The following is a 25,576-nucleotide window of genomic DNA, read 5'->3' on the forward strand; positions in this document are numbered from 1 at the left end:
TAGTAATAGCAATGAAGTCTGATCTTATGAATGAATATAGATCTTTAAAATCCTAAAGAGAGTATTGCCAAACAGATTCCAGAAATGAATTAAAAGCATCCCTAAGTAGAATGCACTCTAAGAATATAATGATGTTCTGAAAGTAGAAAATACAAAAAGGAAAAACCTTATAATAACCTCCACAGATGTCCAGAAAACATATAATAAAATTCAGTTTTTATTCCAAAGAAAACTCTTAATAAGATAACATTAAAAAAAAGTCTTTTGGACTTGTGAGAGTGTATCTGTCAAAAAAACAAGAGTAAAATGTCATATTTTTCAAAATTAGTGGTGATTTTTTTAAAAATTAGAGGTATATTCTCCCTACCAGTAATCAGCATTTTTCTGCAGATTTCTGCTAGAGAATTTAGACCAACTGGAATGAAATGTGATATAAATATTAAAACAAAGAGACTACATTTTCCTTATGTTTTTGTAAAAATTTAAGAGATACAAGTGCAATTGTGTTACATGGATTTATTCTGTAGTGCTGAAGTCTGGGCTTTTAGTGTTTCCATCACCAAAATCCATTGTGCCTGTTAAGTATTTTCTTATCACCCAGTACGCTGCCACCCTCCCTCTCTTCCAAGTTTTCAATGTCTCGCTTTCCCCATTCTGTGTCTATCTCTACACACTATTTAGCTCCCACTTATAAATAAGAACATGCTGTATTTGACTTTGTTTGAGTTGTTTTACTTAAAATAACGGCCTCTAGTTCCATCCATGTTATTACAAAAGACATGATTTCATTCTTCTTTATGGCTCAGCGGTATTCCATTGTGTACATACACCAAGTGTTCTTGAACACATCATCTGTTGATGGACACCTAGGTTGACTCCTCATCTTTGCTATTGTGAATTATGTTGTAATAAACATACAAGTGTAGGCATCTTTTTGATGTGATTTATTTTCCTTTGGGTAGATACTCAGTAGTGGGAGTGCTGAATTGAATGGTAGTTCTATGTTTAGTTCTTTGAGAAATCTCCATACTGCTTTCCATACAGGTTGTACTAATTTACATTTTCACCAACAGTACATAAGCATTCCATTTTCTCCGCATCTTTACCAGAATCTTTTAACTTTTGACTTTCTAATAGTTGCCATTCTGATTGGTATAAGATGATATCTCATTGTGGTTTTAATTTGCATTTTTCTGGTGATTGGTGGTGAACATTTTTTATGCTTATTGGCCATTTGTATATCTTCTTTTGAAAAATGTCTATTCATGTCCTCTGCCCACTTTTTAATAGGGTTATTTGATTTGCTGCTGTTATTGTTGTTGTTGTTGTTGTTGTTGAGTTGTTTGACATTCATATTAATTCTGGAAATTAGTCCCCTGTTGATTGTATAGTTGGCAAACATTTTTGCCTATTCTATAGGCTGACTGTTCACTCAGTTGATTATTTCTTTTGCTGTGAAGAAACTTTTTAGTTTAAGTCCCATTTATCTATTTTTGTTGTTGTTGTTTCTTGTGGTTTTGAGGTCTTAGTCATGAATTCTTCATTTAGACCAATATCCAGAAGAGTTTTCCTTAGGTTTTATTCTAGTATTTTTATAGTTTCAGGTCTTACATTTAAGCCTTTAATTTATCTCGAGTTGATTGTTGTATAGGTTTTATTCTAGAATTTTTATAGTTTCAAGTCTTACATTTAAGCCTTTAATTTATCTTGAGTTGATTGTTGTATATGGTGAGATACAGCGGTTCAGTTTCATTATTCCGCATATGGAAATCCTATTTCCCAGCATCATTTATTATTGAATAGGGTGTCTTTTCCTCAGTGTGTTTTTTGTTTACTTTGTCAAAGATCAGTTGGCTGTAGATATGTAGCTTTATAGCTTTATTTCTGGATTCTCCATTCTGTTCCATTAATCTATGTGTCTCTTTTTACACCAGTGTCATGCTGTTCAAATAAGACAAGTAATGTCCACTTTTACCATTCCTATTTAGTCAGCATCATATCAGAAGCCTTAGGCAGAGCAATCAGGCAAGATAAAAAAAAAAATCCCTCTTAGAAGACAGGAAGTCAGATTAACTCTATGTATTCTACTTAAGCATTCATATCCGGAAAACACTAAAGACTCCACCAAAAAACTCTTACATTTCACAAACGAATTCAGTAAAGTTTCAGGATACAAAATCAACATACAAAAATCAGTAGCATTTCTATACACCAATAGCAGTTAAGCAGAGAACCAAATCAAGAGTGCAATTCCATTTATAATAGCTACAAAAAATAAAATACCTAGAAATATATTTAACCAAGGAGGTGAAAGCTTTGTATAAGGAAAAGTAAAAAACATTGATGAAAGAACCTGTAGGTGACACAAACAAATGGAAAAATATCTCATGTTTACGGATTGGAAAAATATTATTAAAATGATCGTACTGCCCAAAGCAATCTACAGATTCAATGCAATCTCTATCAAAGAGTATATGCTCTTTGATACTAATTTCATTTGTCACAGAATTAGAAAAATAATTCTGAAATTCATATGAAACCAGAAAAGAGCCCAAGTAACCAAGGAATTCCTAAACAAAAAGAACAAAGCCGGAGGTATCACATTACCTGACTTTAAATTTTCCTTATTGTTGCTAAATCATTTTCTCTTTAGACAATCTAAGCAAATCAACTAAAAAAATGTTAGAACTAGGATTATTATTTCCAGTGTCAACTCTGAGGATTTGACACTGAAATTAAGACCTAAAGAATAAGAAGCTGATTCTACAAAGACTAGGCTTGTGTGTATGTGTGTGTGTGTGTGTGTGTGTGTGTGTGTGTCTGTGTGTGTGTCTATACAGTCTGTGTATATTTCAGTATTTATCTGTGTGTCAGTGTATGTATGTGTCTCTATGCATCTGTATCTGTGTATGTGTGTGCCTGTGTACCTGCATGTATGTGTGTCTGTGTTTGTCTGTGATTGTTTGGTAGACATAGGAAACAGGAATCTTTATATGCAGGAAGGAAAGAGAAACTCAAAGGCCTTGGGGCAGGAGATAATTTGGTGTTCCTTAAGAATAGAAAGAGATCTGGAAAGCTGGAGGTTATTAATCCAGGGAAATTAGTAAACATGGGTTCTGAGGGGTAGGTAGGAGCCAAGTCTCATAGAATATTGAAAGGCGTGAAATGAGTTTGGATTTTGTTCAAAGGGAAACCTCTGGTCTGATGAATAATTAGGAGGGTGTCATATCCAATTTACATTTTTAGAATATTGTCATGGCTACTGGTTAATAGTAGCAAACTATTGTTCTCAATCAGAGAAGCTGCTCAGGAAGCTTCTGTGGTTGCTCAGGTGAGAGCTGCCGTGGCCTTATTTGGATGTTGGCTGAGGTAATGGAGAAAAGTAGACAGATTTGAGATGTATTTTGGAAGTGTAACTGACTAGACATGTGATTGAAATGAATATGGGAGTGTCAGGGAAAGAAGGCTTTCAATGGTAGAATGAGCAATTGTGTGGATGATACTGTTGCCACTAACTGTGATAATGAATATTGGGCTAAAAGAATGTTAGATGGGGGTGAAGAGAGGTGAAATTTAGAGATTCATTTTAAGTTCACTAGATTGAAATGCCACTCAGAAATCCAAGTGGATATGTCAAGTTTGACAATTGAAAAAAAAATCTACAGTTCAGGGGAGAGGTCTGGGCCAGAGATATGTATTTGGAAAAATCAATATTTAAGTGTTTTATAAAGCTGTATCACAAAATAAAGTTATTCAGAAAGATAGAGAGGGAGAAATAGAGAAGAAGATCCAAACGTAATCCCAGAGGCACTGCAACATTTACACAACTCACAGATAAAAAGGTGAGAGAAAGGAGAGACAGGAGTGTAGAGAAAAAGCAGACAAATGAAATGTCACAGAAAATAAGAGAAGAATATGATTCAAAAAGGAAGGGCAATCAGTTGGATCAAATTCTGATTTTAAAAAAGTGCTAGATTACTTTGACAAGAAGCAACAAAAGCCAGACTGTATTGTGCTGGAAAGGACATAGAAGATAAGAAAGCAGTTACATGCAGGTAATGAAGGTAACACTGTCAAGAGGTTCTGCTACTGAAAAATGGGAGTATAGCAGGAGGGTGAGAGTCACTATGACAGTACTTCTCAGACTTTATTATATTATGTATACAAATCACCTGAGACTTGTTAAAATTCAGATTATGATTCTGTAGGTCTGAGATCTGCACATCTAAGAAGTTCCCATCAGGATCCATAATATATTTCCACACATTCAAGTTGGAAGACTATCTGCTATTGCGTGAAAAATGAAAGTCGCAGAAGTACATGTGCAAGAGACGTAACACACAAGATCAGATGGTCAAATCAGACTCACAGAAATCAGAGATAATTCCCAGAATCAAACCTTACTAGTAATTTTAAAAATACACAGATGAACAAACCATATTAAGGGCTGAGACATGTCACATGACTCCTCTAGTCCTTCCTCACCACATCTGATGCATGATCTCTGGACCAGAATGATAGATGAGTCCTCTAAGTAGGCATCTGCAGGTTATTACCTCCCACTCTATTGAGAGCATTCAATTTATGAGACATCTCCATTTTATACCCTAGAAAGTTATGTAGCATACATGATATTCGCCAGCAAGCTACGTCTCATAAACCTAAACATTCTGGCTTTATTAACTATGAGAAATCTTTCAGCCAGGGACATCCTGTTGAGGGCATTCAGGTGAAAGAAGTTCTCTTCCTCCTAGCAAATATCATCAGTCTGTTTATCTAGAGATTGAGTTGATAGATAGGTTAAGCCACACCACCTGCTTTCTTTCTCTTCCCCACGAGACCTCACCCTCAGCAGAGAAGGCAGTGAGTGGTTCACAGAACAGTTGCTTTGATGACTACTCCCCAGCAGGGTGATGAGGGTTCTCACTCATTCTATATCCTCATCCTACATCCTGTCTAGAGGACGGGAAACCTCCCTATGCGCTCAAGGGAGCAGTATGAGAGTGAACACTTACTCTGTACTACTTATTCTGTTCTCTCTCCTCTGTCCCTGTCACACTTTTCCAGGAAAAGTATTTGGTGAGAGAGAGGAGACTTCTAGTCACTGGATCTCATTGCCTGCTAGTGGGATCAGTTGTTAATTGGGCCTGAAAAGCCCTTTTTTCTCTCGATGTGATGTGTCTGGCTCAGAGAGCACACTGTCTTCTAGTTTTATGCCTAATCCCCTTAAGCCTTCAGAGCAGAATCTCTCCTGAACAAAAAAGTGGTTGAGCCTAGTTGGGTAAATGTGGTTTAGGTAGAAAGTTGAAAGCCCTGAGAGACCTGTTTTTGAGAAGGAGCAAGGTTTCTAGAGAAAAGCTCTGCTCCTAATTTGTCTTCTTATCAGGCAGAATTAGAGTAGAGGATGGAGAGGTGTAAAGGGTCCTCTCTTAACCTCAGACATATTATTACTAGAAGTTGTGTGTGTGTGTGTGTGTGTGTGTGTGTGTACGCGCGCCAGGAGGAGGGACTTCATCTCCTTGTAGATAACAAATTTTTGGAAGGCTGCACCTCACCTGTTCAAAGTGGTTTCTTTAGCAAAGTGTAGGGTAAAAGCAATTTTCCCTTTTTACTATATAAACTTTTGTATTATTTAATTTTTAATGTGCTTGTATTACTTTGCAAGTTTCAAAGTGTACAGATGCCAAAATAGAAAGAGGCTTAAATAAAAACTGTTCCAGAAACACAGTCTCCACCTAAGGAAGTTTCAAGTCCAATACCAATTGCACCTCCTCTGAAAACTATGCATAGTTTGCTCAGCTGACAGAAATCTTGCCACTCTTAGAACCCTGAAGCACATATTGCTAAACTCATTTGGACTTTCTCATTACTGCTTGCAGCCTGCACACTCTATTTCTTCATGTCTGTAGCTCATGGTCCTACAAATCACTTAGGGTAGGAACAGAGTATACCTTGTAGTGTTTCAGTTTGCCTGATTGATACTGCCTCTTGCACATGACAGTTTCTCAACTGTCACAATGTTGATTAACTGATGGAAGAGCTTCCTCTGTAACCTGGTGAGACACAGAGAAAGCCCTCTCAGTCCTTTTATTAATCTTTGTGATTCTCAAGAAGACGTGGCCCAAATGGAGAGGGTCATGTTAGCAGCGTCAGTAAGAGCTGTGGGGAAAACAGCCCTACCTCCTAGGCAGAAGTCCCTCTTATTCACAGGTGCATGCCTCAGGATCATGAAAATTAATAAAATAGTGAATAAAGCAAACAACTCAATCACTTTTGTGCATTCTAAGATATAAATGACTAGGTCCAAGTTGCTTTAAGATCTTAATCTAGTCTGAGGTCAGGTGTATCTTTTTGAACTTTCAGCAACACAAACTTTTATTATTATATGTAAACCCTTTAAAATGTTTATTCAATTTTTGCACTGTTCTTGGCCAACATGTATCAACATTAGGACTAAAACACTCCTCCTCTCTGTGATCTGACCAGGACAATTCCACCTCCCTGCTTTAGTACTAATCAGGCAAAGAAACAGAATATTGGCACCTGAAAACACTCATCCTCACATTTCTGGTACCTTTCTCCTTGGAGGTAACTAGGAAAAAAGTACCCCACAAAAGGACAGCACAGCAGCTGCTAATCTTTAACTGCACCTTTGCTGATTCCTCATTTTCATTTTCCCTCTCCGAGTGCACCACCTTGTTCTGTCTCCCTTAACTCTTAACTTCTTCCAGCGAGAAGGTCGCTGTTTACTTACCTGTTCACTTACCTGTGTCAGAAAGTTCAACCCGAGGTTCACAATGATATAATGGTAGGAAAGTAGACTATGAAAGAGATACATTGGGTAAAGATGGTAAAGAAAGTGAAGTATCTTATTACATAGAAAATAATGAACTAGAGGATTTACCACACTATCATGCCATTGAATTATTTGTAATGTCAGAAGAAGAAAAAAAAATCTTCAAAATTCAGAACTGCTAAAAAACCTACTACTGTCTGCAGCTTATAATTACCTGGTTTTTGATTTGAGAAAAATAGTGTTGTCATGAAAAATGTGGAAAAGTATAAATTGATAGAAGAGACTGGCTCAAAAATATCAATAATCTGTCAGTAGGTTAATGATTAAACATAGAATGTGCATAATATGTACTATTAGCCAATAAAAATATCAAACCTCTGTGTACAAATTAGGAAAGATACAGACAGAATAAGTGAAAAGGAAGCTATAGGACACAATGTATAAAATAATACATATTTTTTAATTCTATGGATGTGTGCATATGTATATAAATAAAATACATGTCTACACACATGCTTAGCAAAAACAAGGAAGAATACACAATAAATTCTCAACAGCAGTTACCTTTGACAAATAGGATTGGATGTCTGTAGAGGCCAGATAGAGTTACATTTTTATACTTGATATCCTTCTGTTTTAAATTAGAGAATATGATTGGAAAACAGAGTACTACACATGGATTTATTTTTCTTTAAACTGAGGTAAGAATATTAATACATATCATCAAATGCTTTTACTATCAAAAAGAATCATACAATTTCACACTGTAGCCTCACCTACATGAGGAATATGTTGGGAGCTTTCTCCTGCATCAGTTATTTTCTCTGTATTCCCATCAGCATATTAACACAATAAAATTATACCATGCACATAAAAAGGATTCCCTTGCTCTCCCATCCTTCCAGCGATCACCCCATTTGTCTGCTCACTTTTTCCTACTTACTTCTCTTCTTCTCTTTAGATCACTCCATGGGGTTTTCATCCCCATCACTTCTCTTGTTCATGTTCCCAGTGGCCAAACCTAATGGACAAACCTAATGGATACTTCCTTGTCCTATTCCTACTTCACTGCATGGCAGAGTTTAATACAGGTGACCATTTCCTCACCCTTGAAACACTGTCTTCACTTGGCTTCCATATTACTACAGACTCTGATTTCCAAACACCAGCAGAAATTTCTGGCCTCCTTTATTCTATCCTCTTCCTTTTCCATACTCTCAATACTGGAGTCTTGAGACTCAGTCATCAGACCTCTGTTCTTCTGTATCTTTACTCACTCCAAACTTCAAATCCCATGGCTCTAAATACTGCTGGTCATAGCTGAGAAGAATGCCGGTGGATATAGTAAACAAACCCCCAAGTTACAGTAAATAAATAAATTTATTTCTTATGTAATAGCTCAATGCAGAATTTTTCTAATGTATGAACTGTTATTTAGTAAATAACCAGAAATCTTATAACCAAAAGATTTTTGTATAATCTTCTTTCTCTCTCCCTCTTAAACTTCTACTCCCACTCCAGACACTTGACTTTTTGAGTTATTCCTTGTTAATTGAAGCATCATTACTAACATTGACACTATGATTATAGAGGCATGTGGTCTCACATGAGCATGTACTTATCAGCAGGCACAAGCTACGTGCATTACATGAAGCTTTGATAGCTGGAGAATTAGACCACACATAAATAAGTAGCTCTACTGGAAAATAATGTTGTTTGATCAGGGACAGCCAAGTTAGTAGATCAATACATAAAAGCTACTTTAATTCATGGCAAGGCCAAAGCTCCTGTGAATAAATATTCACATCCATCTGATACTCTTACAGTTTTGCCAATTTCACAGGTATAAGTGGAGCAGAAAGAGCACATGAATTTCAAACACATTCATCCAGAAAGCAGAGATTATATAATGTTTAGGAAAAATCACCTGAGTTCAGACGGTATAAATTTAAAAATTAGCTTAGCAGCGGAACACTATTTAATCAATTTATTTCACTGTATAATAATGATGATAATAATGAAATTTTTACGTATGCCAGTCTTCTACATGCTCTTCATACATTCACACATTTAATCCTTACAATAATTCTAAAATTTAAGGGTACTAAATCCTCATTAAACAGATGAGGGCTGAGGGACAGAGAGAATATGTGGTTTGTTCAAGGTCTACAAGGTCTACAGTGAACAACTTGTAGCATCAGGACTTAAACCCAGGAAATCCATCTCCAAAGTATGCAACACTGCTTCTAGAACATTAGGGCCATGAATTTCCAAAAGATAAGGAAGGATTAACATTTATAGAAGTTTTATGTTACCATTCCTGAGCTTTGCAAAATTGATATTTAATACTTATGAGCAGCACACATTCAGTTATCTGCTATGGAAAAACATCTTAAGAAAAATAAATAGGCCATCTTCTAACTAATGGCAATATTTTAGTTGCTAGATTAATAAACAAAGACAAAACCATCCATTGAAGCCCTCAAATCTATGGAATGCTCTGTCACAAGTTAACCACTGAATTCTAGAAAGCCATGGGATGTTTAATCACAGATTAAACCACTGAATCAGAACATTATTTTAAATATTATTATTAAAACAGCAAAATACAGAATACCATACTTTTCCTATCTCGATTGCAAGGAAAGATTCTATTTACATTTCTATTTCCTTATCAGGGAAAGATTTGATCTAAATTTCTATTTCTGGCGAAGAGTAAAAACAACTATGAGGCAGTAGAGCAGAGTAAGAGAACTGACTGAAATGGAACAATGACCCTCATTCATTAGCCAATGATGCTGCCACTACCACAAATTCCACAGCCAATGTTGTCACTGAAACCATTCTCCTCAGGCTTGGTTTTCCTATCTTGCAGACGGTAAAGAGAAAATAAAATTTTGTTTAATTATTCTTATTTTAATTGTATGCTTGCAATTGTAAGTCTACAATTGCAATAGCATTCTTGATTAATTGCAACTGTATTCTTATTTTAATTGTAGGCTTACTCATTTTAAGACTAAGTTATCCTGTTCAGGACAAAGATCAGAGTGGCAGACGGGGTATTCTAGTCTAATGTACTTTTTGCCCCATTATTTTAAAACTACTTGCGTCACTTTTCTAGAAGGCTCGTTGGTATCCGGTGGATTTCAGGCAAGCCTGTCCCAGTTCTTCTGTGGACAAGGCCCTGTGATGCAAATCATGATCTGATCACTCTCAAGTTCAGCTGGACCACTTCTGACCTCACTGTCACTGGATCTGATATATTAAACACCTCACGCATGACATTTGCTAGGTTCTCATCTGGATAGAGTTAAACTTTGGGTCCTTTCCAAAATATAGAAAAATTTGAAGGGGATACAGACTGAATTGAATATTACTTTCTCACAATAAAGAAAGTTGTCAATAATTCTCAAAAATTTCTAGAAAATACTGAAAAGTAAAAAGAATTTTAAAAGTCATTATTATTAGTCCTACCAATAAGAAATTATCCCATATGGCTTTTTTAGTCTAGTCAATATACTTGAAATCACACTCTATTTCTATATTTTTCATTATAAATGTAATTTATTTTTAGATTACTAAATTTACTTGTAAAAATATTGGCAATGCCACTATCACATTTCATTATTTTATAATATTTTACTTAGTTCTTTCATTGTTTTTGAACACCTAGTTTACAAGTTTTCATTAGTGTGAATAAAATTGCAGTGAACATCTTGAATATAAATAACAGTCCTTTTTGATTTATCTTTAGTATTAATGAATAGTATAGAATTAAATCAACAAACTAAACATCTTTGCCTTTGTAAGCTTTTTGATATGTATTGTAAACCTGTGTCAAGAAAGGCTGTGTACCATCATGTATTCTCAATGAGAAGAAACAAAAGTCACCCATCTACCAAAGCATTATCAATTTTATGCATTTCCTTGATTATATTTCGCTGATTTGATAAGTGAATATGGTATCTCACTTCATGAATTCAAATTATTTTGATTATTCCCAATGAGAAATGATTTTTCATTTTCTATTACTAATATCTCACTATTTTATTGATCCTCAAGAGAGTCTTGGCTAAGATATGTTTACTCAACCCATTATTTTCTTCTATTTTCTAATTCTTTCATTTCAACTCTAATTTCATAGTTTCATTCTACCTGTTTCCCTTGAGCCTTCCAGGGTTTTTTCTTTTCTAAATCTTTGGTTTGAAAATCAAAATACAAGATATACCTGTTTTTTCATGTCAATATCTTACATCTGATCAAATACTTTAAGAACGTATTTTTTAATTTTTGCAATTTAGATATTTTCAATTTAACTTTTGTTTATCTTTAGTTTATTTCATTCTAGCCATAAAATATGACTTTTATAATTTCTACTGATTATTTCTGGAAATATTTCACAAGTGTTATTCACCAACTCCTTATTGAGATCAAAAATAGTCACTCCCATTTTCTCACACCAAATGTTTTTACTTCAGTGTATGTCTTGCTGTTAGTAATTACATATTTCTTAGCTCATTCACTTTCTTATTATGTCTCACCCACTATGCTCTGTAAAGATAGCAATCATGATGCCTTCTTTGATCATCATTTCCAGAACCTAGATAAGGTTTTATTTTGGGAATCAGTGAAGTATGAAAAAGATCCATCAGGGAAGTGTGAAAAACATCCAAGGACTGGTGGTGGGAGTAAAGGCAGGGAGAACTAACACATCCAAAAGCGTGCCTCAAGAAAGTCAATGTTAGACATGAGTGAGTGATATTGGCATTGCTTGTCTTCCACTTGGTTCAGACAACTTAGGGGAAAAGGCAGATGGCTAGAACATCTTCCTATCAACTTTATAACTGGGTGTGCTGTTTCATTTCATAAGGCAAATTTGTGCATAGATTTTGTTGTTTGCTTTTTCTCTCTTTGTGTGTGTTGTTGATCATGATGTTTTGTTGCTCTTTTTTCCTTTTTTATGCTCTCCAGCCTATAAACCTTCCTTTTAAGACTGGAAATCAGTAACTGTACTGTAAATGGGGGAATAAATTCCACTTATGGGGATTTTAAGCATCATTCCATCCAGCCACAGCAATTATGCTCAGGGAGGCATAGGAAATTAAAAGATTTGTTACATTTACAAGTACTAGAGACAGGAGGCAAGGCACACCACACCAGTAGCTATATGGGAGGAGCTCCAAGGGAGCAGGATCAATCAAGCAGGAAGCAGTTGGAGAGCCTACAGAGGCAGTGAGGACCCGAGGGCAAGTGCCTTTATTGAGGGTTGGGATGAAGTATAAGCAAAAAGCAGGAGGGTGTTTTATTTTTGTGTTTGAATGACACTAGGTCATAGGGGAGGTCAAGATAAGGAATCTGTGGCAGGGATCAACCTTATCAACAGATGTACCTAGTTGTTTGACAGCTCACAGCCTATTTGTGGGGATATTGAGGAATCAGGAATACATGAAGTTATAAAAATTTACAATATAGTAACCTGTGATAATAGGTTATTGATGCAAACTTTTTAAAACATTTGGTATATTTTTCATCAGTTTTCAAGGGTTCTTAAATATTTCGATTCAGAATTCCCTGTTTTATTCTGAAATCTGGGTGATATTTCTTAGACTTGAAGTTTTTATGCTGTTGGAGTAAGATTTAAGTTAATGCATTTATTCTGTCATAAACACACATCAGTGAAAGCACTCTGTTGTCTCTTTATTCAACAACTTCCACAAGCACATTATTATCTATGAAAATTGGAAAACTCATTTAATTTGACCTGTGAAAAATTTTCTACAGTGGATGAGGTGTCATTTCTTGTTATCACCCTTTATTTGTGACGTGCTCCTGGGAATAAGTTGACCTAGGAATATAATTTTCAAACCTCTCTTCAAAGAATCACCACAATTACTAATAATAATGACAAAACAAGTCTCTGAATGATAGACTTTTTTCCTAATGGCACACATTTCTTATTATACAGATTGATATTATCATCTTTCCTAAAGAATTATCGCTGAGCTTCAAGATCCATCATAAGTATCACTCCTCTGGTTTCCATCTCCCTAAAGTAGAATATGTGTCCCGTCCCCTGTTCTCCCATCAAAAAACTATTTATTTTTTTCGTGTAACTATTATATTTTTTTCCACATTAGACTGTAATTACTTGTTCACCTGTCAATCTCCCCAAGAAAATTTTGAACTCCTTGATAACAAGTCTTCATATAGCCCCAGTACCTACCATAGTGCCTAGTACATAGCAGCATTCAATAAATATTAGTAATATATGGGAAAGGAAAACAGAACAGAAGGATAAAAGAAGGAGAGGGAAAGGGATGAAAAGTAGGATGACTATAGAAATAGTCAGAATCAAAGTTTGATATTATAAGCATAGGAATGTGTGTGTACACATGTGTATGTCACATGTGTGCGTGTTTTTTGGCAAATAGGAATGACATCATATGGAACAAATTAAAATCACAAAAACATTGATGCTTGCTCAGTCTTCTCAAGCTATATTGTAGAGGTTTAAATCCTCGTTAAAAAATTTTCGTCCTTTCTAGAGACGCAAGGTTTAATGATATCTGCCTCACTACTGTACCTTATTTGCTTTCTTTTTCTATCTCACCAACCCTCTGAAGAAATGAGTAACACTGAATGCATATTTTGTAAGTGCATGATAAATATCTGCTGAATAAATCCATGAATGAATGAATGAATACCTAACAATGAAAGAACACCTAAAGCATGAAGTAAAAACTAAGATCTGGTTTTCCTACTCAGAATTTTAAAAATGTACTTGAAATACATTTATTCCTTAGTGAAGTGATGGTTAATGTTTCAGTAGTGAGGACTGATTTTCTAAAACTTTATTAATTAGATATGGACAAATTCACAGTAATTGTCCTTTGTTTAAAGTAGTCTGTTGACAGCCATGTCCTGGTCTATTCCAGACTAATAACTTCCTAGTCACCGGTTTGGCTTTGCTGTCTAAAAAGCAAAAGCTTTGTTAATTAGCAAATGCGAATAGTACTGGATTGACTCTACCAAATTAGATTTTGTTGACCTGCCAAAGTGAATTTATCATTAGCATTTATTAGGTATACACACACACCAAAAACAATTGCTCTAATGGGCTTTAGCATTCCAGATTGTTCATGGTATCCTCTTTTCACTCAAGTATAGTGTAACTGAAAAAAACAAAACTTTAGAGTCGAAGTCCTGTGAACATATTTCAGCTCTTCACCTTTCAACTGTAGGCTCTGCAAATATTATTTAACCTATCTAAGCCACAATATTCCAGTAATAAAATGGTAGTAATGATGCTTTTGTTATAGTATCATTATGGCAGTCTAAGTAGATCATGGAAAAGCCTGCTTGATTTGTATCTTATAACATGCCTAGTGTTTGTTATATACTTGGGAAATCTTTTTAAACAGAATTATTTAGGATTAATTTAGGGCCACTACTATCAAAACAGTTTTGAAGTTAAAGAAGGTATGCTGGCTAGATTCATGAATTCATGTATTCGGTATACATTTGTTGGGAGAACTTCGAAAGACCTGTACAGTTGACCCTTGAACAACATGGGTTTGAACTAATCAGGTCCATTTGTACACAGATTTTCTTCCACCTCTGACACCCCTGAGACAGCAAGATCAACTCCTCCCCTTCTTCCTGCCCCTCAGCCTACTCAGTGTGAAGACAATGAGAATGAAGACCTATATGATGATCCACCTCCACTTAATGAATAGTAAATATATTTTATCTTCCTAGTTATTTAATACCATTTTTTTCTGCAGTTTACATTATTATAATAATATAATATGAAATACACATAACAGAAAATATGTGTGAATTGACCACTTCTGTTATTAGTAAGGCATCTGTTCAACAGTAGGCTATTAATAGTTAAGTTTTGGGACAGTCAAAAGTTAAACAAGAATTTTCAACTACACAAGAGGTCTGTGTCTCTAACCTCAGGTTGCTCAAGGGTCAACTGTATAAACACTGAGATATTATCTCTGTCTTCCAAAGGGTTATGATCCACTTAAGGAGATAAAATACATACATGTGTGACTTCAATACTATGTAAGATATGATAAAGTTAGATTTTAAAAAGTGTTGTCTGCAGTTATATAAAAATATCTTCCCCAAATTAGTCTATTTGAACAACTGACTGCAATTACTCGTATACATATTTTTTTCTTTTTGAGACAGAGTCTCACTCTGTCACCCAGGCTGGAGTGCAGTGACGTGATCTCGGCTCACTGCAACCTCCACCTTCCAGGTTCAAGCAATTCTCCTTCCTCGGTCTCCCAAGTAGCTGGAATTACTGATGCCTGCCACCATACCTGGCTAACTTTTTGTATTTTTAGTAGAGACGGAGTTTCACCATGTTGGCCAGGCTGGTTTCAAACTCCTGACCTCAGGTGATCTGCCAGCCTCTGCCCCCCAAATCGCTAGGATAACAGGTATGAGCCACTCCTCCCGGCCACTCATATAGTTTTGTAAACACACATTGTCACTGTAATTACTATCAAAATTGACTTCCCAAGTTATGCTAAGAGCTACTATATTATTTCCCATTGTAATAACAATCTTCCTTTATAATTGGCAGTTTTTGCAGCTATTTAAAAAGCCAAAATTTGTAAGGGCATTTTCAACAGCTTCATTTTGTTAGTAAAGATGCTTCTAATTCATAAGACAAGCACTACTGTAACAGCAATTAAAAAGGTATCTAAGTGGTGTGTGTGTGGGTATGTGTGTGTGCTTCCCCAGAGTCAAAGGAATTCCATGATTCATGAAGGAAAGAGATACATGTTAGTGCTGGGATGTCAGGCAATGACTTGGAAGCTAGGCCTTTTGTTACTTAAATAAATGAAAGAAAAACTAAAATGGAAGGAATGGTGAAAAATAAAGAAGAATGGAGGCCGGGTGTGGCGGCTCACACCTGTAATCCCAGCACTTTGGAAGGCCAAGGTAGGCGGATCACTTAAGGTCAGGAGTTCAAGACCAACCTGGCCAACATGGTAAAACTCTGTCTCTACCAAAAAAAAAAAAAAAAATTAGCCGGGTGTGGTGGCACCTGCAATCCCAGCTACATGGGAGGCTGAGGCAGGAGAATGGCTTGAATGTGGGAGATGGAGTTGCAGTGAGTTGAGATTGTGCCACTGCACTCCAGCCCAGTGTTGGGTGGACTCCAGTCTGGGTGACAGAGTGAGATTCTGTCTCAAAAAAAATTAATTAATTAATTAAAAAGATGAATAAAGGCATGAGGGTGATGGATAAACTAAGAATGAATAGACAGCAGTGTAGTAGTATCAGCTGAAAGCACACATGTGATTGCTAAATGTGTGAACTCAGATCTGAGAGCTTAAGGCAAACTGAAAGATGCTTTGAGCTCTATATAGGACTGCCAATATGCCACATTAAAATTTTGAACTTCTGTATGACCCGAATGATTGTCCTCAAAAGATTGCTTCATGCCTTAGTTGTGTCACTATTATTTAAAGATATTTTGCTAAATTCTGTACTAAGTATGAGTAGTCACATTTATCACTATTAACTAAGCAACTAAAAGTTGTGCTATTACATATTGGGTTTTTTTCCTAAAACAAATACTATGTAATTTCTGCTTCTTAGGAAGAAACTAGACTATTATTAATCTGTGACAACCTCTTGTGCTTTGCTGAGGAGTGTAATGTTCTAGTTATTCTCTTTACTATTCCCCAAAATGCCACTCACTAGCTCTACGAATTCACGCAAGTAATTCAGTTCACTGAGCCTCCGTGTCTTTTCTGCAAAATGGAAATAATATCTGTGTTTTTAAGTTTGAGATAATATGTATAACTCTGGGAATAATACATACATAAGTATCATTAATATTAATACTTTTTGCTGTTTATTTTATCTCATGGTGGTAAGAGCACTTAACATGAGATTTGTCTCTCAATAAATTGTTTGTGTACATTATTACTGACTACATGCACAGTGTTGTGCAGCAGATACCTAAAGCTTATTACCTTGCTTGACTTGTAATGCCCATTGATTAGTAACTCCCCATTTCTCCTTCCCCCTTGTTTGCCATTTCTTTACCCTTCGCTTCACTTACCATTAGAAACAGCTGTCTGACCACTCTCTACAGCTTTGGAGGATATCATGCTGCATATAATTATAAACCAGAGTTCCATAGGAAAGCACTTTAAACATTGTAAAGTTCAATAAAATGCAAAAAAAAAAAAAAAAGAGAGAGAGAAGTAAACTTCTTAATAAATTTTAGTACCCCCTGGTACTCTGCAATAAATAAAAATTTAAATCAATATCTTCTCCCACACAAAAAAATAAATTAAATAAATATATGGAAGTGATCACACTCTCAAGCTACGGAAAGACAAAATCAGCCCTTTGCACCAATTTAATACTAGTTTTAAAGCCAAAATACACAATCTCTAATCTAGAGGGACAGTAACAAGTAATTTCAAGTTATTAAAAAGCTCTAAGCAAAGGAAAAGATGACTTTAGATGCCAAAAAACGTAAAATAAAATGAATAGAGAACAATTTTGATAAAATGCTTACTTTTTTATAATAGACGGAGAAATAACAGTTCTAGGATTGAAATAAAGTATTTTTATTTGTGTGATATCTACAACTATGTTTAATGATACCGAACACTTTAATTGTGGACAGTTCCCTCAGAGAATCCATTGATTTTCCTGTACATACATTATCAAAAGACGCATTTGCCTTTTAACAGCAGTTGATACAGAAGGAGGTATATTCCTCCCATAATATTATGAGGAGCTTTTTGGCTTTATTTCCCTTTTACCATTTATAAGCCTGTGCACTGAAAGGCAGCATTAGACAAGATGCAGGCATATTGCTAAGAAGCTAAAAAATAAAGTTGGTAGACAATAATAGCATATATATATATATATATATATAGAGAGAGAGAGAGAGAGAGAGAGAAGGGAGCTTGAAGCAAGCATATTAACAAAGAAATAATAATGAAACAAAACAAACACTGCTACTGTCTCTGAAAGGGAAGCACAACATGTGCTGTGGAGCAGCACCAAACAAATAAACCAATCTCCTGAAAACAAGGAACTCTTCCCAAGGAATATTAATACACAACATTCAGATATACAACATACACACGAAAATACAGCAAAGAGATCATCTGTATTCTGATCACCAAGGCCTGCTAAAGGCTCACTTAATTGGTCTCATTTCAAAGGGCTTCTCCTCCAGAGCACATATGGATGCAATGATTACCTCTTATATCAGTACTGCTTTCAGGGCAGGGCAATTTCTTATCAGCACAAGCACTGCCTCTCAGGCGCATGCCTCATTCCCCCACCACAGGTTCTGCTTCCCCACTGCCTCTCCTCCATTGTACTACCTAGCAATAGCTGCTGTCTACCACTGAGGAAGTAAAAGAGATATTAATCAGTTTCAACCAAGGCCTCACAATTTCCTCTACTCTACTCAGAAGAGGGCTGCAAGGGCAGCAGAGTCATCAGAGAGAGAAGGCACCAGCAGCGGTAAAGTAAGATTCCTAACTGTGCTGACTTACACTCCTCTCTGCAAGGAACTGAGGAAATATTCAAAGAGGAAACTGTGGCTTCTATTTAGAAATTCACCTTAATGCACCTTAACAGAACCTTATTCCAAAAAGAAGACTTGCCATTGAGTACCTACATCAATAACCTCCAAGAGAAAATGGTCACAGGTTTGGAATACTGAATACAATGGGTAGTATCCATTTTGCCACCTATATGATTCCTAATTCTGTTACTGGGCATTGTACACCTCTGGGGAAAGCAGGGGCACATACATACCAAACACTGTGAGAAAATGGTTCCCATTCTTGTGGGTGTAATTCCTATTATAGAAGTTCTGTCATTATCGCATTATGTTAAAAAAAGAGATACAATCGGGCCTGTCATGAAACAGACATAATTCACAGTAACAACGGCTAGTTCTCATTTTCATTCATTCATTAAAAATTAAATTTATTGAGAGTCTTCCATGTGCCAGAATATCAGAATCTATTACTGATATTGTTCAGCTCTGGGTAAAACACATGCATGTACTCACATATAAACCCCTGTGAGACAATGCCCTCCTGTATGATATGTATATAATTCCTATTATATAAATGCTAGCATTATTCTAACATATTAGAAATAGACATATCTGGGTCTGTCAACATAAAGATATAATTCTTTGTGAAGAGAGTCAGATCATTCATTCATTCATTTATTCAGAACTATTTACTAAGAGCCTTTGATCAGCCCAGAGCAGCATGTGTTCCTAGAGAATACAATATACAAGATCAAAAAAAGTATCCACTTTCATGGAGCTAACAGTGCAGAGAGGTAGTCAGAAATTAAATCAGCATTGCTATTCATGAGGGTAAGTGCTCAGAGGGAGGAAGTGAAGGGCACCATGGCAACACCTAGGTTGGTTAGGATGAGTCCGGAATGACTTCCCTATGCACCGGATATCCGGTTTAACAGGCAGATGGGTTAGGTTCCAGCAAAGGGAAAAGCACATGCAAAAGCCCTAAGCTAGGACAAAGAGAATGACATTTTTAAGGAACAGAGAGAGAATGTAGGAAGGCAACACTAAAAAGTGATCAGAAACGAGGCACAACACGTCAGCGGGGGTCAAATGAATAATTATCCCTTGATATGGTGTGTGAATTTTATCTCAAGGGCCACTGGACTAAAGGAAGTATTCTAATCAGGTGAATTAGAAGATCAGATTGGTGGTGCGAGAAGGGAATAAATTTGAAGAAGGTGACCGTGGAGTGGAAAAGATCTGGTGTGAAGAGTCTTAACATATTTATTGTCAGTAAATGAGGGTGGCTTCAGCTTGAGTAGTTATAGCAAGAATACTAGAAGTCTTTGGAGAGGCAACTAGATGGTCAAATCAGCAGAGCATGGGAAAATATGGACACAGAATATAAAGGGGGAGCAGAGTCAATGTTTTTACCCATATGAATTGGAAACTGGAAGAATGGTGAGACCAATTAATGAGAAAGTAACACAAGAGGAGATGTAGGTTTAGGGGACCAAGACAGGTAGGCTGTATTTTAAAGTTGTTGAATGAGGATGCCTACAAGACTTCTAAATAAAGATATCCAACAATCAAGCAATTATATGGGTCTGGAGTTCAAAAGGGGGTCTAGGCTGGAGATATAAATTTGAGAGCAATCAGCACTAATCAAGTATGCAATATCAAATATGGAGATTGTGCAAAGCAAAAGAGAAAAAAAAAGAAGCCTAAAGAACATGAATGTTTTTAAGAGAAGAGATAACCACAGAGGCAATGAAAAGTAGTTTCAGAGAAACCAAGAAAAAACTGTTTCCAGAAAAGAGAAGTAATTTGTATTATCAATTGCTGTTGACCTACTAAGAAAAATGAGAACTAAATATGTCCACTCTAAAAGAAGAAATATCTAATGTCAGTAGAATCAGTTCCAGTGAGTGGTTACATATAAGCCAGACAAAAATAGGTTAAGGGATAACTAAAAATGGAGACATGATGGTGACTTCTTTTATCAGATGTTTAGAGCAAGAGATATTTTTTCTGAGACAAGATGTTAGGACTATAAAATTAACCTAGGTAAGAAGTAGATACTCTTCTCAACAAGGACTCTGACTCTTATCTTTGAAAGTATTCTCCATAGGTATCTTGCATTTCTATGTCTTAAAAGTAGAGGCACTGACTGCCCTGTTCTTAGACATTCTTCAAGGATGTCTGCTATACAAACATCCTTGAATGATAGAAAGAATATCCCTCTTCACAGAAAATGGCAGCCATGCTTAATGACATTTAAAAGATATCTGAGTTTCCGAAAGTCAGGGTTTCTCTTGCACAATATAACACACATCATATGCAGGTATCACCTGGCTCTCTTTACATCTCCTTGTGGAAACTTGGGTTCGGGGATCTGGCACAAAAAAACACCGTTACCCTGGCTACTGCTATTACTATGAACAATACAAGGTCCTGTCCAAGAAGACTCAGGTCTTCTGCCAGCATCCTAGAAACTGCTTACAAGTAAGTTAAAATCTGATTCTTCACAGTTCTTGATATTTTGACCATTTGCACCATTGTCCTGGCATTGCTTAGATCTTTGACTTTTCATGACTAATGTTATCTAAAAAGCCAGAGTTAAAAGTGCTACTGTAAAGAGAAAGGGCATATTGTTTTATGTACTATTCTCTCAAAATTATATCATCAATTCCAATGTAAGCAGCAGTATAAATTAGAAAAATGAGACTGCATCCTGCACACTACTGACAAGCTTACAGGGTAATATTTCTTAGTTCTACATTTGAGCACATCACTTAGAGTGCATATCTCCTGTTTATGTTCACTCCACATACATACACACAGTGAGAACTGCAGTGCTGTCACTTTTATGCCAGGTTACCTATATGACACAGACATAGGATTCTGATAATAATTTCTGAATGATGATGTTCTTTGGAAATGCATTATAATTTTTTAAATAATGATGTCTACTGTAAAGAGGTTTATTTAAAAAATAAAATAAAATATGACAGACTCCTAAAAAGTCCTATGGAATCCAACTATGTCTTGAGTGAAACACTGACTGGGTGAATTAAGCATGGCTTGAACTGATGTCATTTATGCTAGCTGAGAGCCTAGTTAGTTAAAGTCATCTAAAGTCTTCTCTTGGTAAATTAAAATCCCTCAATAGCTTTTAATATATTGAGTTCTATTAATAGATAGTATAGATTCTACCAAGCTCAAAATTACAGAAAATAAACAGGTCATGTTGACCTGAATTGCATTAAATGTTCAGCAAACAAAATGCCATGAAAACAAAATATAGCAAAACACACACACACACACACACACACACACACACAGAGAGAGAGAGAGAGAGAGAGAGAAGTGGTATGTGTACATATTTAGCTGAATAGAAAATAACAATCAGAAAAAACTAGTTGTGTTTAAAGTGTAAAGAGCAGATATTACCAGGGAAAAATTAATAAGATATTTCTATTTTTTAATGTCTATTGAGATCATCGTCATGAAGATGTTCTCTATCAGATAGAGCTTGTATCAGGTTTGACAAGGAGAGATGAGCTATCTAGTAAATTCTTCACACTAAGAGTAGGATGGAACATTTAAAAAATCATATTAAGCTCCTAGAAACCCTGTATGTCATCATTACCTAAAGCATCATGTCCTGAATAAGTAAATTTTCAAACACAGGTTTGACTAAAGGTAATGCAAACATCCCTCCAAGGAGATGTCACAGCTCAGGAGCAGACACAACGAGGAAACACAAGATTTTCAGTTCTTATGATCACAAATGCTCTTTTGGAACACAGTAGTTAAATACCATAAATTTCTACTCAATAGAGAGTACAGGCAGATTCTATAAGTGTTGAGAATATAACAGTCCTGGGTTATTATTAAGGGCTATCTGAGTAGAATATAGCATTTAACAAACAATATTGCCGAAATAATTACTCACCTTAACATTTTGTAGCTTCCATTTATTATAAATATGCTATTATGTCAGTAGGTGAAAATTTTTATAGGTAATCAAATGTCACCTCTTAAAATGCCCTCAGTTCTTTCTAAACTCCAATATAGTATCTTCCAATTGATCAGTATAAGAAACACTTCATGATCACACTTAAGGCAGGTAACATGTTGAAAACTGATTCCAGAGATCAAATGGGTTATTGAGAAAGTAATAGCTCTACTGGCATCTCTTTTAGAAAATTATTGGCTTCAGTTCACAAAACGCAGAGAAAAGGATAACCTAAGGATGACATTGATAGAAGCTTCCATTCCATTTCACCCATGACAGTCTCAAGTGGTCCAATTATCTAGTATGTGTGTGCCAGTAAGTTAAAATCTCTGCCTTGTTGGATTGAAGGGAAAAGCAAAGTTGCCAGCTTCTGCTTCAGCCGAAAGTATAGTCTAAAGAAGCACACCAAAACGATTAAGCTTCCTAAGTTTATTCTCTAAGTAGCTAAGCATTCCAATTTGTTTCTTCCCACTTTGCCCATCTGTTTCATCATCTTTTCATCAGATAGCACTATTCTGAGTAATGTCCAAATGTCACTGGGTTCACCCATTTGCATTGCTTTAAAGAAATACCCCAGGCTGGGTAATTTATAAAGGAAAGTGTGTGATTTGGCACATGGTTCTGCAGGCTGTACAGGCACAGCATCAGCATCTGCTCAGCTTCTAGTGAAGCCTCAGGAAACTTATGATGAGACGTAAAAGAGTAGCCACTGTATTACATAGTGAGAAAGGAAGAGAGGAAGACAGGAAGACAGGAAGAGAGAGAGAGGGAGGGAGAGAGAGAAAGAGAGGGGAGGTGTGCTAGGCTCTTTTAAACAACCACCTCTCACATGAACTAACAGAGCAAGGACATACTCATAACAGGGGGAAGACACAAAACTATTCATGAGGGATCCCCCATACTCAAACAATCCCTACCAGGTCCTACCTCCAACGTTGGGGATCACATTCCAATATGAGATTTGGAAGCGACAAATATCCAAACTATACTATTTCACCCCTGATCCCTCAAATCTCCTGAGCTTCCCACATTGCAAAATACAATCATTTCTTCCCAATAGTTTCTCAAAATTTTAACTCATTCCATTCTAGCATTAACTCAAAAGTCCAAAGTCCCATCTGAGACTCAAGGCACATTCCTTTTATCTTTGAGCCTGTAAAATCAAAACTGAGTTATTTACTTCCAAGATACAATGATGGTACAGAAAGTGGGTAAATATTCCTCTTCTAAAAGAGAGAAATTGGCCAAAAGGGCAACACATGACCCCATGCATGTCCAAAGGCCCCATGCATGTGCAAAACCAAGCAGGAAAGACATTAAATCTTAAAGCTAAAAAATAATCATTAAAAGATATTAAATCTTAAAGCTAAAAAATAATCTTTGACTCCATGTCATGCATCCTGGGCACACTGGTGCAAGGAGTTGGCTCCCAAAACCTTGGGTAACCCTCCCCCTGCAGCTTCCCTGGGCACAGCCTATGTGGTAGTTCTCATGGGTTTGAATTGAGTGCTTGTGAATTTTCCAGGCTCAGGTGCAAGCTCCCAGTGACTCTGCCATTCAGGAATCTGGAGGAGAGTGACTCCATTCCCTCAACTCCACTAGCCCACATTTGGGACTCTGTGTGGAAGCTGCATTTCCCTTTGGCACTTCCCTAGTAGAGTCTCTCTGTGAGAACTCTATCCCTCTTGCAGGCTTCTTCCTGGGAACCTAGGCTTTCCCACATGTATTAGTCCATTTTCACACTGCTGATAAAGACGTACCAGAAACTGGACAACTTACAAACAAAAGAGGTTTAATGGACTTATAGTTCCATGTGGCTAGGAGGCCTCACGATCATGGCGAAAGGTTAAAGGCACATGTCAAATGGTGGCAGACAAGAGAAGAGAGCTTGTGCGGGGAGACTTCCCTATTTAAAACCATCAGATCTCATGAGACTTATTCACAGTCATGAGAACAGCATGGAAAAGAACTGCCCCCATGATTCAATTACCTCCCACAGAGTCCCTCCCAGAACACATGAGAATTGAAAATGAGATTTGGGTCGGAACACAGCCAAACCATATCATTCTGCCCCTGGCCCCTCCCGAATCTCATGTCCTCACATTTCAAAACCAATCATATCTTCCCAACAGTCCCCCAAAGTCTTATTTCTGCATTAACTCAAAAGTCTACAGTCCAAAATCTTATCCAATACAAGGCAACTCCCTTCAGCCTGTGAGCCTGTAAAATCAAAAGCAATTTAATTACTTCCTAGATATGACGGGGGTACAGACATTGGGTAAATACAGCTATTCCAAATGGAAAAAATTGGCCAAAATAAAAGGGCTACAGGCCCCATTAAAGTCTGAAATCTAACTGAGCAGTCATATCTTAAAGTTTCATAATGATCCCCCTTGACACCATGTCTCACATCCAGGTCATGTTGATGCAAGAGGTGGGCTCCCATGCCTTGGACTGCTCCACCCCTGTGGCTTTGCAGGATACAGCCCCCTTCCTGGCTGTTCTCGTGAGCTGGCATTGAGTGTCTGTAGCTTTTCCAGGCACATGGTGCAAGCTGTTGGTAGATCTACCATTCTGGGGTCTGGAGGATGCAGGATGGTGTCCCCCTTCTCACAGTTCCTCTAGGCAATGCCCCAGTAGGGACTCTGTGTGTGATAAAAATTCCAACCCCACATTTCCCTTCTGCACTGTCTGAGCAGAGGTTCTCCATGAGGGCCCCTCCCTTGCAGCAAACTTCTGCCTGGGCATCAAAGCATCTCCATCTAGCCTCTAAAATCTAGGCAGAGGTTTCTGAACCTCAATTCTTGACTTCTGTGCACCTGCAGGCTCAACACCACATGGAAGCTTCCAAGACTTGGGGCTTCCACCCTCTGAAGCAACAGCCTGAGCTCTACCTTGGTCCCTTTTAGTTATGGCTAGAGCAGCTGGGATGCAGGGCACCAAGTCCCTAGACTGCACACAGCAGAGGGACCCTGGGCCTGGCCCAAGAAACCATATTTTTCCTCCTAAACCTCTGGGCTAGTGACAGGAGGTCTGCCACAAAGGTCTCTGACATGCCCTAGAGACATTTTCCCGATTGTCTTGGTGATTCACATTTGGCTCTTTGTTGCCTATGCAAATTTCTGCAGCGGGCTTGACTTTCTCCTCAGAAAATGGGATTTTCTTTCTGTCACATTGTCAGGCTGCAAACTTTCCAAACTTTTATGCTGTG

Source organism: Trachypithecus francoisi, unplaced genomic scaffold, assembly GCF_009764315.1.
Source record: "Trachypithecus francoisi isolate TF-2019V2 unplaced genomic scaffold, Tfra_2.0 Lachesis_group18, whole genome shotgun sequence".
Classification (NCBI taxonomy): Eukaryota; Metazoa; Chordata; class Mammalia; order Primates; family Cercopithecidae; genus Trachypithecus; species Trachypithecus francoisi.